The sequence below is a fragment of the Podarcis melisellensis genome (assembly GCF_964234715.1).
Source record: "Podarcis melisellensis genome assembly, chromosome: 14".
Classification (NCBI taxonomy): Eukaryota; Metazoa; Chordata; class Lepidosauria; order Squamata; family Lacertidae; genus Podarcis; species Podarcis melisellensis.
Window position 1 is genome coordinate 27,678,448 of NC_138546.1, and position 13,068 is coordinate 27,691,515.

General features: G+C 44.3%; 2 long non-coding RNA genes across 8 annotated transcripts in view; both read left to right on the forward strand.

The window, feature by feature from the left end:
- LOC309356933 overlaps positions 1-6,867 on the forward strand; it is a 9,655-nt gene extending 2,788 nt beyond the window's left edge. For 4 of the 7 annotated variants that reach the window (XR_014162907.1, XR_014162908.1, XR_014162909.1 and 1 more), the window contains exons 2-3: positions 2,007-4,146; positions 5,882-6,867. This is a non-coding gene — a long non-coding RNA (uncharacterized lncRNA). Of the gene's footprint in view, positions 1-505; positions 4,147-5,881 lie in introns of those variants that run through there. The other 3 variants (XR_014162911.1, XR_014162912.1, XR_014162913.1) reach the window with 3 other exon arrangements.
- Positions 6,868-7,226: 359 nt separating this feature from the next.
- On the forward strand, positions 7,227-11,935 carry LOC309357001. The gene is made up of 2 exons (XR_014163007.1): positions 7,227-9,522; positions 11,671-11,935. It is a non-coding gene; the product is annotated as an uncharacterized lncRNA (long non-coding RNA).
- The last annotated feature ends 1,133 nt before the right edge of the window (positions 11,936-13,068 follow it).

A 13,068-nucleotide genomic window follows, 5' to 3' on the forward strand; every position in this document is an offset into this window, starting at 1 on the left:
TTCCTGTTCTAGTCAAACTACTATGTCCCACTGGCCCTCACAGCCTTTGTACCTCAGTTGTTCCAAACACAGCAGCCAACAACTTGGGTGGATGGACTGGCTATAATATGGGAAATGAATCCAGATAGTGTGCTTTAAGGGACGCAGGTGGCGCTGTGGGTTAAAGCCTCAGCGCCTAGGACTTGCCGATCGAAAGGTCGGCGGTTCGAATCCCTGCGGCGGGGTGCGCTCCCGCTGCTCGGTCCCAGCGCCTGCCAACCTAGCAGTTCGAAAGCACCTCCGGGTGCAAGTAGATAAATAGGGACCGCTTACCAGCGGGAAGGTAAACGGCGTTTCCGTGTGCGGCTCTGGCTCACCAGAGCAGCGATGTCACGCTGGCCACGTGACCCGGAAGTGTCTCCGGACAGCGCTGGCCCCTGGCCTCTTAAGTGAGATGGGCGCACAACCCCAGAGTCTGTCAAGACTGGCCCGTACGGGCAGGGGTACCTTTACCTTTACCTAGTGTGCTTTAACTCATGTATCTCCCAACAAGGGCCTTTACCTTTTTCCAGGCAATGCCTGACTATTCATGTAAACCACTTCAGAATTAGGTCCACCTTAGTTAGGAGGAGAAAGTGCTGGTTGATTATCACACCCGCCCCCCCGGGACCTTTCTCTCTTCAATTTTAATGCACATCCTTGAGCCTCTAAGGAAAACTCTTCTTATCTCATTTGTACCGCAAATGACAACTGGAAAGAGTTCAATGGAGGTCGATTGCCTCCTCATTTAATTTCTCATGATCGGTGGCTAAAAAGGAATCCATCAATTTCACCTCAGCATCACAGCTCAAGAATGTGAGGGCAAAGGAGCATTCTTCCATTTGTAGGTGGACTTTTAAATACACACCAAAGCAACCAATCCTATTCGGGAAATAGCCATGGCCCAGCCTGTCAGGAATGGGGGTGCAGACCTTTAAATTTTGTAACTTCTCCGTTGTACTGTTGGTCAAATATGGGCCTACCTGAACTAGATGTGAAACCCAGATTCCCCCTCTTCTGCTGATGTTTTGGTAATGAGCACAATGAAACACTCCTCAGATTTCAGTACAAGGCTACCCTCTCCTTCCAAGTTACAGCCTTTTTTAATGCTGTCCTTAATACCTTAGAAGCTATAACTTGCTTTTATGGGAAACCATAGTGAAATGAGCATTATAAACTACAGGAGCAAATAAAATAAAATCTGAATGGCAGGTGATATTCATGCCTCTTTATCTAAGACTATAGAAATAGAAAAAATTATTTCAAGGACCCTAGAAAAAAAAAGAGAGAAAGCAATGAGCAAGCTTTTAAAATAAAATAATTTATAACAGCTATAACACATAAATCACTCTTGGTTGGCATGGAATAGTTAAATTGTGGTGGCTTGGTGTAAAATGGAGAGTGAATGGGGAATTGCATTTGTGTGATTTCTTATTTTTTTAAAAATGCAACACCTGAAGGCTCTTGGCTGACAAAACGTGTAACTATGGGTAGGGGTGAGGACAACTCTCATGCACTGTTGGTTATATGTGTGAACTGCTGCTTTTTCCATGGTGTAGTTAATGCACTGTGCTTCAGCACCCTGGATAGTTCATTATCCCTCTGCTAATGCTGGCTGCTGTTCTTCCTTTGCCTCACCCATCTCCAAGTTGAATCCAGTGTTAGTCATACTCAGAGTAGACCCATTGAAATTAAAGACCATTACTTACTTTGGCACATTAACTTTAATTGGTGTACTTTAAGCAGAGACGGTCGGCTAGAACCTTATATCTATCTCATCTCTTTTCTAAGCCCATTCTAAACCATCTCCCAATTCCTTTCAAAACCCGCTTCGTGGATAAATAGTAAGTTATGCAAAACAAATGCATGTCAATATGACTAATTCTACATGTGCATCTCATTTGCAGAATTTGGATTTTCGTGGTGAATATTTTTTTATTTTTGCACAGTACATACAGCCTCCATCTGTTCTTTGTGTTTTCTTCCAGAGAGGCATAAAAACATAGTTTATGCTGACAAACCTCTAAGCATGCCGGTGAAAACTATGATGCAGTCACCCATCACGAGGATGAAGCTTACAGAAGCAAGTTGATAGATTTATTTGCTGATCACTCAAGAAAAGGAAGGAATGAACTGTGTCATCCTGCTTGTATTTTTACAGAAGGCGTTTGCTCATGCAGAAAGACGATCGGCATTACACCAAGGTGCTCTGAGTTTTTTTGCAGACTCCTGGTTGAACTGGCAAAGGCACATGAAGGTCAAATGACTTGCCGGAGGTTATCCATTGATCTGAGTGTTTTTGGCAGGATGGCAGCCAAATCTTCAAGCTCATCCTGGTGCATTGCCCATCAGCTGTCAGTGCAGGATTCTGTTCTCTTCAGTCTGTATTTCATTTGTAAAACAAAATGGGCTTTACACCATTTGGTAATAATTTAATAGACTGCACATTAAAAATCCAGAGGACATGTGTATGATTGCTTTACAGCACATCAGCAAAATGCCACTATCATGCACAGGAAATGCAGTGTTTGGAGTAAAGCTGAGATTCAACACATTCATTCAAGCATCAATCTCAAGCAGAGGCAAGGCAGAACAAGCAGAGGCAAGACAGTTCCTTGGACAGCTCCATGCAGGGCTCAGGGACTGCTCAGATGTTGCTTCAGCACCAGTTCTCTCTCAGCTCCCTCTCAGTAGTTAGCTCTGCCTTCACTTCAAGGGGCCTAGATTTCTCTAGCAACCTTTGAATCCGACAAGGTGAGTGAGACTCTGGGACTCCTGTGATGGAGCCCTTGGAGTCAGATGAGGGTCTTCAGGTCAGAGGGGAACTGGGTCCACAGATTCTACTTGCAGAAGTGCTTTCAGTAGGTTAGGGGCTTCTGGAACTGATCAGAGGGCAGTTCCCTCTCCCACTCTGAATCCCATTTCCCAAAGGAGGTGAATCTGACCCCAAGGTCATGACATTTCATCCTCTTGAAAAGCTATTCTTTCATTGTCGTCGTCTTCTTTGGTGATCACTCATAGCTGAGTAAGATTCTATAAACTTCTATAAACATGGTTTTAACAGTGGGTTCGTAAGTGACTGTGGAGGCCAATTCTGGATCTACACGTCCTTCCACAGTGGGAACATAGGTTTCTGGATGGGAGTTGATCATGGTGAGGGTTTGCCTAGCGTGCCTTCCTCTTATCGTGTCTCCCCCTTTAATCCTGAGTTTGAGCATCTTCAAAGCCCATGACACCTTCCATAAACATGTTAAAAACATGTAAGAGCATCCTTCCTTTTATTACAGTTTACTTATGCTGAGTAAAAACATTGTTTGTGATCATACCCTGTCAGTGGCCAACAACAAACTGAAAGGGTGGTATTTATACTGGAGTAATGATATCAAGATGAAACAATTAATTAAATCAACTAAGGAGTGATTTAATTCTGAACAGAACATAAATTATTTTAAACAAAGAAACAGAAGTGTGAAATCCTCAGCTGCACAAGTCCTGTTGAAATAAATGGGAGCTGTGCAAGAGTCCTGCTTCCCAAATATATTTTGCTTGCCTTTTTCACTCTGTGGCTTACCTTACAAGGATTTTAAGAACGTTCCTCCATCTTTTGTTTCCCTTCATCCTATTGAGTTGTCTTTTTCTCCTCCCCACTCACCCTGTTCTCCACTGCGTGGCTCCCCATGTGTCAGATAATTAAAAAAATGGAAATTGCAAAACACAAGGCTGGAGAAGGTAGCAGAAATCCATACTGGTTGAGGTCCTCTTGAATATTAAAATGACTTTACTTTTGAGAGCATAGCAAATTCCAGCCTTGACAATTTCATTTTGAAAACTGTTTATGCTCACAAAAGTCCATAACAACAACATTTCCATTATGTTCTTGCAGGATTTTCTTGTGGTCTTTACTTTTGTGAGTCAGCTTTTATTATTGTTCAGCACTGATGTCGAGCAATGCAAATGCAAAACAGGAAGAGCTTTGCGGTAAAGATATTGCTGTTTTCTCAAAGTACAAAGGTGTCTGTCGGCCTGCAGCCCTGATGTTTTCTCCTCCCGACCTGCCTCAATAATGCAAACTAGCAGCAGTGGAATTTATTCTCCTGAGACCGTAATCTTCATTTACCTGCTACCAAGGTACTCTACCTGACTATATTTAGATTTCCTTTGAATGTTATCTCAAGAGTCTAGAGCAGATTATAGTATATCATCATCTCTTTTTATCTTCACAAAGGCTGTGGGAGGGAGAGGTAGTGGTTTGCCAGAATCCATGCAAATCAGCTGCATCTCCCATGTCCAGACTAGCCAGGGCACCACAATGTCTCTGCAGGGCAATTAGTGAATTCCCATCTCTGGTTTCTGTCCCTCACTTTGGACTTTCTCTGTAGAAGCTGGGTGCATTCAAACAATCTCCCCCTCCATTGATCTTGCATTAGGAACAGCTATTTTCATTTAAACAGCTGCGGGAAGTCTGGAACACTGACCTAAAAGGAAGTCAGATTTATTTGAGGCTGATTTTATTCTCATGCTTTATTGTCCCATTGAACATTAAGTGGAAGGGATACATGCAGGCACACATTCATGCACACACACACACATTCTGCCATTGGGATAAGTAATGCAAATGAATTATATAAACAATTTTTCATACATAGAATAATTTATCATTTCCCCAAGATCTAGGTTTTCAAATAATTTAGGCCTTTTGGAAGGAAATAAGGTAGGCAAAATTACACCACAGGGTCTGAAAACAAGGAGAATGCAGAAAAGGCAAGGACCTATGAGAAGGAGAGGGCTTTTTCTGTGGCAGCTCCTAAACTGTGGAACCTCCACTCCACAAAGATGCACCTAGCACTTTTGTTACCCACTTTCCACTGTGTGCTTTCTAACCTGACGTTTGACAGTAAAGGTATTATCGGGCGACCCACCTCTTCTGTTTTGCTTAGCTTATATTGTGCTGCATTTGTTTGGAATTGCTTTACTTGTTTTTAATTTTACGATTATGAAACCCATCTTATGGTGAAATAAGAAATCTAATAAATAAATATGAGACCACCACCAGGAAGGTGCCTTATACTGAAACAGACCATTGTCCCTCTAACTCAGTGTATTGGCTACACTGGCAGTAGCTCTCTAGGGTTTTAGGCAGGGTACTTTCCTTCCTGGAGATGCCTGGGATTGTACCTGGAACCCCCTGCATGCACAGCGAATACTCTGTTACCACTGAACCACAGCACTTCCCCTTAAGCTGCGGCCCTTTCACCGAGCCTTTGGGGCAGGCATGGCCAAACTTGGCCCTTCAGCTGTTTTGGGACTACAACTCCCACCATCCCTAGCTAACAGGACCAGTGGTCAGGGATGATGGGAATTGTAGTCCTAAAACAGCTGGAGAGCCAAGTTTGGCCATGCCTGCTCTAGAGCTTACCGATTGGCAGTTCGAAACCGTGTGAGGAGGTGAGCTCCCATTGCTCTGTCCCAGCTCCTGCCAACCTAGCAGTTCAAAAGCATGCCAGTGCAAGTAGATAAATAGGTACCACTGTGGCGGGAAGGTAAATGGCATTTCCATGTGCTCTGGCTTCCATCACAGTGTTCCGTTGTGCCAGAAGTGGTTTAGTCATGCTGGCCACATGAGACAGAAAGCTGTCTGCAGACAATCGCCGACTGACAGCAAAATGAGCGCCGCAACCCCATAGTCGCCTTTGGCTGGATTTGACCATCCAGGGGTCCTTTACCTTTACACTTCCAGATCACTTGAAATCCCCTTCACCTCCCTTGTTATAAACTCTGTGATAATTTTGCATACAGTTAGAACAATCTCCCCCCCCTCCCGCCCCATGTAGATCTTTTTTCCCAGTGGCATATTCTTCTACAGAGGAAAAGCACCACACTGGAATCCATTGCACTTCATAATGAAGACAGATGGTTTACCTGGCAGCTCCCCTTCGCACCTTCTGTCTCAGGGCAAGCAGATTGAAAGGGAGGATGGGCAGAACCAGGGGGTCACATAGAATCCACAGTCGGACCAGAGATCCACAGAGGATGGCGCCCTGGAGGAGCAAAAAGAAAATAAAGAGAAGAAAAAAGAACTTACCAAAAATAAAGGTAACCATGAACCATTGTTCTGACACAGGCAGCCTCAGACTATTCTCACATGCTTCTTCTTTTCAAGCAACCTGTCTGCTTTCAAGAGCAGGCAATCTGCTCTTCTCTCTGTGTGTAGGAGGAGGAAGCATGCTTCGAAACCGTCTAAATGCAGCTGCTTCTTATATAAAACTCAAAACATGTAGTTTAAAGACTTTGACAAAAGTGACAAGGTAAGTGGAGCAGCAGCTGTTCCCGAGAGAGGGGGAAGTGAACCCCAAAATGTCCCAGTTGACCAACTGCCAGGGGACCCTTGTTTCTTTAGCTGCCACAAAAAATGTGAAATTCTCCTGCCTTTTCCCCACTTAGTTTGCATTTGCTGGGCCCTGGGGACATATGGAAACCTACGCCTGGAAGGTGGAGCTGGAGACAGATGCAGAGCAAAGTTTCAAGAAGGTGGAGACCCTCTGAAGCAGAATCAGTTCTGCTCAGTTGATTAGGCATTAGCATCAGGCCTGGCCCATCCACCAATTGCACCCCACTGAATGGGACCCTGAAGCCTGACCAGTTCTGCAAGTTTCCAAGCTCCAGGAATGAATCTTCAATGCTAGGCAGTGAGTAAAACTATTGTTATTTTCAGGGCATGACTTGAATATCTTCAACTGTCATGGCTTTGCTCAGGGAGTCTGTCAGAGTCTTAATCTGAGGCAGGCTGATTGGGGGGGGCGGGTGTTGGCGGAAACACTGAGGTCAGACTCAAAAGGCTAAAAGGTTTCTCAGGAACATAGGCGCCGACTCCATGGGGCTTGAGGGGGCCCGAGCCCCCTCAAAAATTCGTTTGGGGGGGCTCCGCCCCCCCAATAATCTCCGGCGCCCCTCCAGCAGAGCGCCATCGCCGCCCCTCCCCCAGCCCAAAATGCACAGGTAGGGGCAGGCTGCATGCCTCCTGCCCTCCCTCCCGAGCAAAAGCTCCGCCCAATTTCCTTTGGAGCTGATTAATAGGCGCAGCACGCTCTCCCCTATTCGCTCACGAGGAGGCGGCGCCACTTTATTTGCATATTCATGAGCTTATTTATTATTCATGAGCTTTCCCGGGGCCCCCCAATATTTTTTATAAGTCCGCGTCCCTGCTCAGGAAGTCAGTGTGGAAACACACAGGTATCCCTCCTCACAAAAAGCATAAAGTGCACCTCCAGAAAGAAAGAGTCACACCTCTGTCCTGCGCATGGGCCTCCCCCATAGGCATCAAATTGGTCACTGTGCGAAGAGGGTGCTGGACTAGATAGGTATTTAGCAGGACTCTTCTTAGAACACCTTTGCATAAGATTTGCTTATGCTGATTTATAAGAGCAGATAGGGAACAAGACTGTGACCAGGTCTCAGCTAGATTGGTAAAGAAAAAACGTTTTATATGTGTTGTATGTGCAATATAACACTTTTGACACTAGATGGCGCTGTGGAGTCCTGCCTTTCCCTACCGGATTTCCCTTTATGAGTTCGCAACATGTAACTGAATCGCTCTTTTGACGTGTCTAGATCCAGCCCTGGTGATCTGTGCGCCTGCTTAGTCTGCTGCCAGGTGCTAATTAAATGGGAAACTCCTGCTCTCCCTTCTTAGGGCTTTTAAATCTTTAAACTGGGCAGCCTTCAAATTTATATTTCTTCAAAATAGTATTAAGTAGTAGAACCAGGAGGCAGGGGGCGGCTGCTACCTTTCTGCATATCACTGAATCTATTATTCAGGTTGAGAACTTCCAAGATGCTGAAGAAGGTGTATTCCTAATCCTTTGCTCTGGATAACAACCTTCCCACGGGGGCTTTCTTCAAGGGCATCTCTCTCTTAGACCTCAGCAGCTGGCCTTCTTTGATTCTCCTCTATACTTTCAACAATCACTCTTCACAGCCACCATTCTCTGTTACCTGTTCCGAGTGCTTCAGAGGGAAGAAAGTCTCACTTAAGCTCACACTCAACAAGAGAGCATGAACAGTATCTGGAAAGGCAGCCAGGTAGGTAGAATGAGAACATAAGATGAGCCTGCTGGATCATGCCAATGGCCCATCTAGTCCAGCATCCTGTTTTCACAGTGGCCAACCAGATGCCTGTGGGAATTACTAATAGCTTCCTCTTACATTTCCCCCGTGGTGGCTTGTACCTGCACAACTGGCAGGGTGGAAAGCGGAGACAGGTGGGTAGTCAAAGCCAGAGCCAGTAATGGGCGGAGCCACCGCCTGGCTGCTTGTAAGAAGGCAGGCAGGTGGGGACTAACTGGGAGCTTTTTGAGATGGGTGGGGCAATGCCCAGTTCACCCTAATGAACAAGCCTCCACTGCCATTTCCTATGCTCATTCATGTGCTTAATCTCCACAGCACATGGTCCTGACTATACACCTTTGGTCTGAAATATACAGATGAAGACCTTGTTTTTTTGCTTGAGCAAAAACTCTGCGTAAAGTCAGCCACAGTGTGTTTGAAAGGGGGACTGCGTTTTATTTTGTTTCCTTTGGTCTCAGCGCCTAAATCTAATATATGTTATTTGATTTGGATCCTTTGGATTAGTAAAAGGGGATTGGCTATAAAGGGGGCCAGCATCATTATTCAGCGTTATTAATGATGTTGTCAACCCTTAGATTTCCCCAAACTAGAAAACTCATAAATTTTACTTATGGGGGGAGTGGGTGGAATCTCAGAATGATCTAACAAATATATAAATTCTTTAAAGTATTTAATATGTGTTAAGAGGACAGCATGATAAATTCAATATTGAAAACCAATATCAGGTTTACAATTATTTGCCATTTATCATCCCTGATTGCGCAGACAGTATCTTATTGAAAAGAATAAAGTGATTCATAAAGAGAGTTCTATTACAGAAGAAAGCAACCAAAAAGAGAGAGGGGAGGAACAGTCAAAAATATCTTGTTTTTCTCTCCTACCATTATTGTCAGCTGCTATTTGCTCTTTTGAGAAAGGAACCGTGTGAGCTTAATCGCCTGCACTTTGATATTAGAGATACAATAAATTTATAAAGGGAGGAACCATCTCATTTTCTGAACAGCATTCTGACAGCACATTTTTCTTTAAATATCTGATTTTCTACTTACGGAGGAAAACAGACAGCTCTGTGCCATCTTTGTCTTTACAAGCTTGAGTTCTTTGAAGTTTAGTACATTTGTGGGGGGCCTTGTTTCCCTTCCCTGCCTGCCCCATGAGATTGTCATTCTGTTACGGGTGGAATATGTGGAAGAAACCAAACTCCAGCAGTTAAATTGCACATGATAAGACAGGAGAGGGTACCATTGGGGGAGGGCAGGGCATCCCATCCTTGTGTTTCAGAGACCACATCTGGTAATTTCTGGAGTACAGCTATTGCCTACTGTCTCACTGGTCTACACTTTGGATGAATGCCAACAATGGCATTGGCCTATGCACCAGGTATGCACGCCAAAGGTGTAAACCCCTTCGCTTCATATATAAAGATTTGCAGAGGCGGCTTTGTGTATGTAACAGTGCCCAGGAGAGAACTTTCTCTGTGGCACCCCTTAAATTGTCGAACTTCCTCCCCACAGTGCTGTGTCTAGTAACTTTCAACACATTGTTTGCTATGTGTTGGGGTGCCAGAGTTTTGTGGGTGCAAGGCACCCATAATCTTTAGAATTCATAAAAGTCAGAATTAATCAAGGGTTGATTAGACGGTGCCAAGCACAGAAATTCCTGGGTTTAGCTTCTGCTAATGAGCCAGACTAGCCTAGACACAGAGCATGGCTTTTTGCTGTTCTTTGAATCCAGTGCTATGCTTACAGAGGAAGGCAAACCCCCTTGAAATGTGAATGTTCTGAACTCTCCCCATCTAGGTTCAGGTTATCTATCTGTGTAAATAAACCAGGTACCATAAAGATACCACAGTTTCTGCGGTGCCTTATTCCCAAAAGGAAACACAGGCCCTGGGTAAGCACCCAGAACCCCTGAAGTCTCTTGCATTACCCTTTGGAGATTGGGGTGGCGTATAACAATATGCTGAACAGCGAAAGGGGCACAACATGGCTCCTTCTATTGGCCAGAGAAGGAGCAGCTGCAAAGAGCTTACTTCTTCCTACCCCACCTGCCTGAATGACCACTCAGTTACCTCTGGCTGTTGCCCTGGGACTGCAGAAACAATACACAAATAAATAATGCACCCTGCCATAGTCCCTATTCAAAGGTAGTGGGCTGTGAGAGCAGGACTCAATTCTGTATTCCAGGTGAGAGCAGGCTACAATTTGGGGCGTGATTTATTGGTGCTGAAAGAAGTGATTCTGCGCAGGTGAGATCTGGGCTCACAAGCAGGATGTGTTTGGGGACAGTGAATAATTGCGTGTAATTTTTTTTGCTGCCGTTAATATGTTTTGCTCTTTGGCAGTTTAAATTAGGGTTATCAGCTCTAACACTCCTGGTACTGCAGGCCTTTAAATAGGAAATTGATTTGAAACCTTTTGAAACCTTTTCTGTCTTAATTCTGCTATTAGCAAGCGCTCTATCATTTGTTGGTTAGTGCATGTCTCTATGGCAGTGTGGATGGGGGCGCCCCAGTTGTCAGCGTAAGTGGCAGGGTATGTTACAGTGATGGGAGGATTATATTCTGAATAGATACTTAAGAACTGTCCCTCCCTCTCATCTAAGGGAACCTCAGTTGCCCTGTCAATGGACCATTGAAATTGCTGGTGCTAAATGCCAGGTCAGTGAAAGGGAAATTTAGCTTCCAGGACTTGTTCCTGAATCAGGGGACCAACCTGGTCTACATAATTAAGATATGGTACAGTGAGACTGGCAGGTAGGCTCGTCCCCAGACATTTTGCTGACTGAGGTGAACGACAGGATGGCATCCACTTCCACATTCCACTTAAAGAAGTGGACTGGATTGGCAACTGAAGCTTGCTTCAATGTGTGCCTCTAACACACCTGAGAACAGCAAACTCTTTTTGGAGATGCAAGGCAAGTTGTGTGCCACATGCAGTTCTGTCCCCCAATAGTTGGGAACACCTAGAGACTCAGGAGGAACAACCAGAAGACTGCCACCGTCTTCAGCATCTGCCACCTGAGGCAGTCGCTTCACTCTGTCTAATGGTAGGGCCAGGCCTGCAGGAAGGGTTGGCCTGTCTCAGTCATAGTTTTTCAGTGTCCTGTCAGCACAGCATCAGCATAGGTAGGGAGTCAAGGAAGCAGAGTTTCTGTCTTTTATATGAGCTCCATCTTCTACAGGTTCAACATGGATCCAATTTTAAGAGACTGTGTTGTACCTCCTACCCTGCTTCCTAACAGACTTCCCTGCCTAAGCAGGTGGAGGAGGTCTTGAAGATCTTCAAGCCTTCAGTGTTGGGCAATTAAAACATCAGTGGTAGAGCATTTCATGCTACCTGTATGGTGGACCACGTGCTTGACATGCTGGCACACGTGTGGGTGAAAATTCCCTTGCCAGGAAGAGCTAGACTTAAGCTTATACAGGCTTCTCTGCAGCCATATGGGATCAATTAACCACTAGAGGGTGGAAGTGTCATCAATATATTGATAACACCCATCTCTATTTCTCTTTTCTAACTTAACCAGGTAAGAAAGCCGACACTCTGAACAGGTGTTTGTGATCAGTAGTGGACTGGGTGAGGAGGCTAGCAAACCAAAGCGAATTCCGGACAATATGGCACTCTCGCTGGTTGGCAGCTCAGTTGACCCTGGAGTTAATGTCTGGCAGCATTTGAAATCGAGTTTGTATTAATTGGTGTACTTTGGTAGTATGATATGTATACTAATACGTTGCAACCTGTCCTGTGACCATGTGGTGAAGGGTGGGAAATAAATCAATAAATAAATGAAATTACCACTGCAATCAAATTCCCTCCCTCCACAAGCTAGGACTTCCCTCTGACGGTCGCAAAGTAGTAAAATAAGAAGCTGCATTTTACTAAGCCAAACAGTGGTCCATGTAGCTCAGTGTTGTTGAAGCCCAGAATGTTTTGAACTCCTATCAGCCCCAGCCAGAATTTTGAAGGGTCAGGGATGACCTGAGTTGCAGCTCAACACATCTGAAGGGCAACAGGTGGGCGAAGGCTGCTGTGCATTGACTGGCAGCACCTCTCCAGAGTCTTTCTCTGTCCTACTTGGAGATGCTGAGGATTGAACCTGGGACCTGCTGCATGAATAAGCTGATGTCCTGATCATGGAGCTGGATGAATCATGGCTCTCCTAAGATGTGTAGCTAAGATGTGTAGTCAGTGTGTAGCTGACTCTTTGATATGCCTTTTAATGAGTGCCATTGTGTGTTTGTTTGATACCCTGCTTCTTTATTTTTAATGGGTCTTTTATGGTTTGGTGGGGTTTTAAAAAAATGATTTCAAAAGTTTTTATTATTTGGAACTGATTTTGTTTGCCAAAATCATTGGATCTCTTTCTTAGTGGAAAGGCATAATATAAACACTTAAATAATTAAAAACAAACAAACAAACAAACAAACAAACAGCATCCTCCCTGCCTTGGTGGTGGTCATCTTCTTCTAGGGCAGGATGTAAGTAACTTAAGACAGAAATACACAAATCACGAGTTTGTTGTTGCTGTAGGTCTTCATTTGTTTTTAATATTCTTAAGCAAATAATAAAAAAGCAATTAAGTTTATTCTTATTTATTCAATAAAGCCATTGCTAAATTTCAATCAATATGCAATGGCGTTCAATCATCCCCTAATTTAATCAACAATTGCTAATTTATTATTAATGTTGTGAGTTAATAAGAGGTTTGTAAAAAAAAAAAAAGGAGAAAATAATTAAAAATAGACCGGCGTGCTGAGCATAAAACTGATGTGAGAATGCACCACCCCCGTGCTGAAATGTATGGGGCAGTTGCAGTGTTAGGCAGATACGTGGCAGAGGTTGCTGCAACCTTGCGTGATGAGGAAGGCAGGGAAATAGTTTTCTGTAGTGACAAAGGGATTATGGAAATGGGTTTTCATAGAAA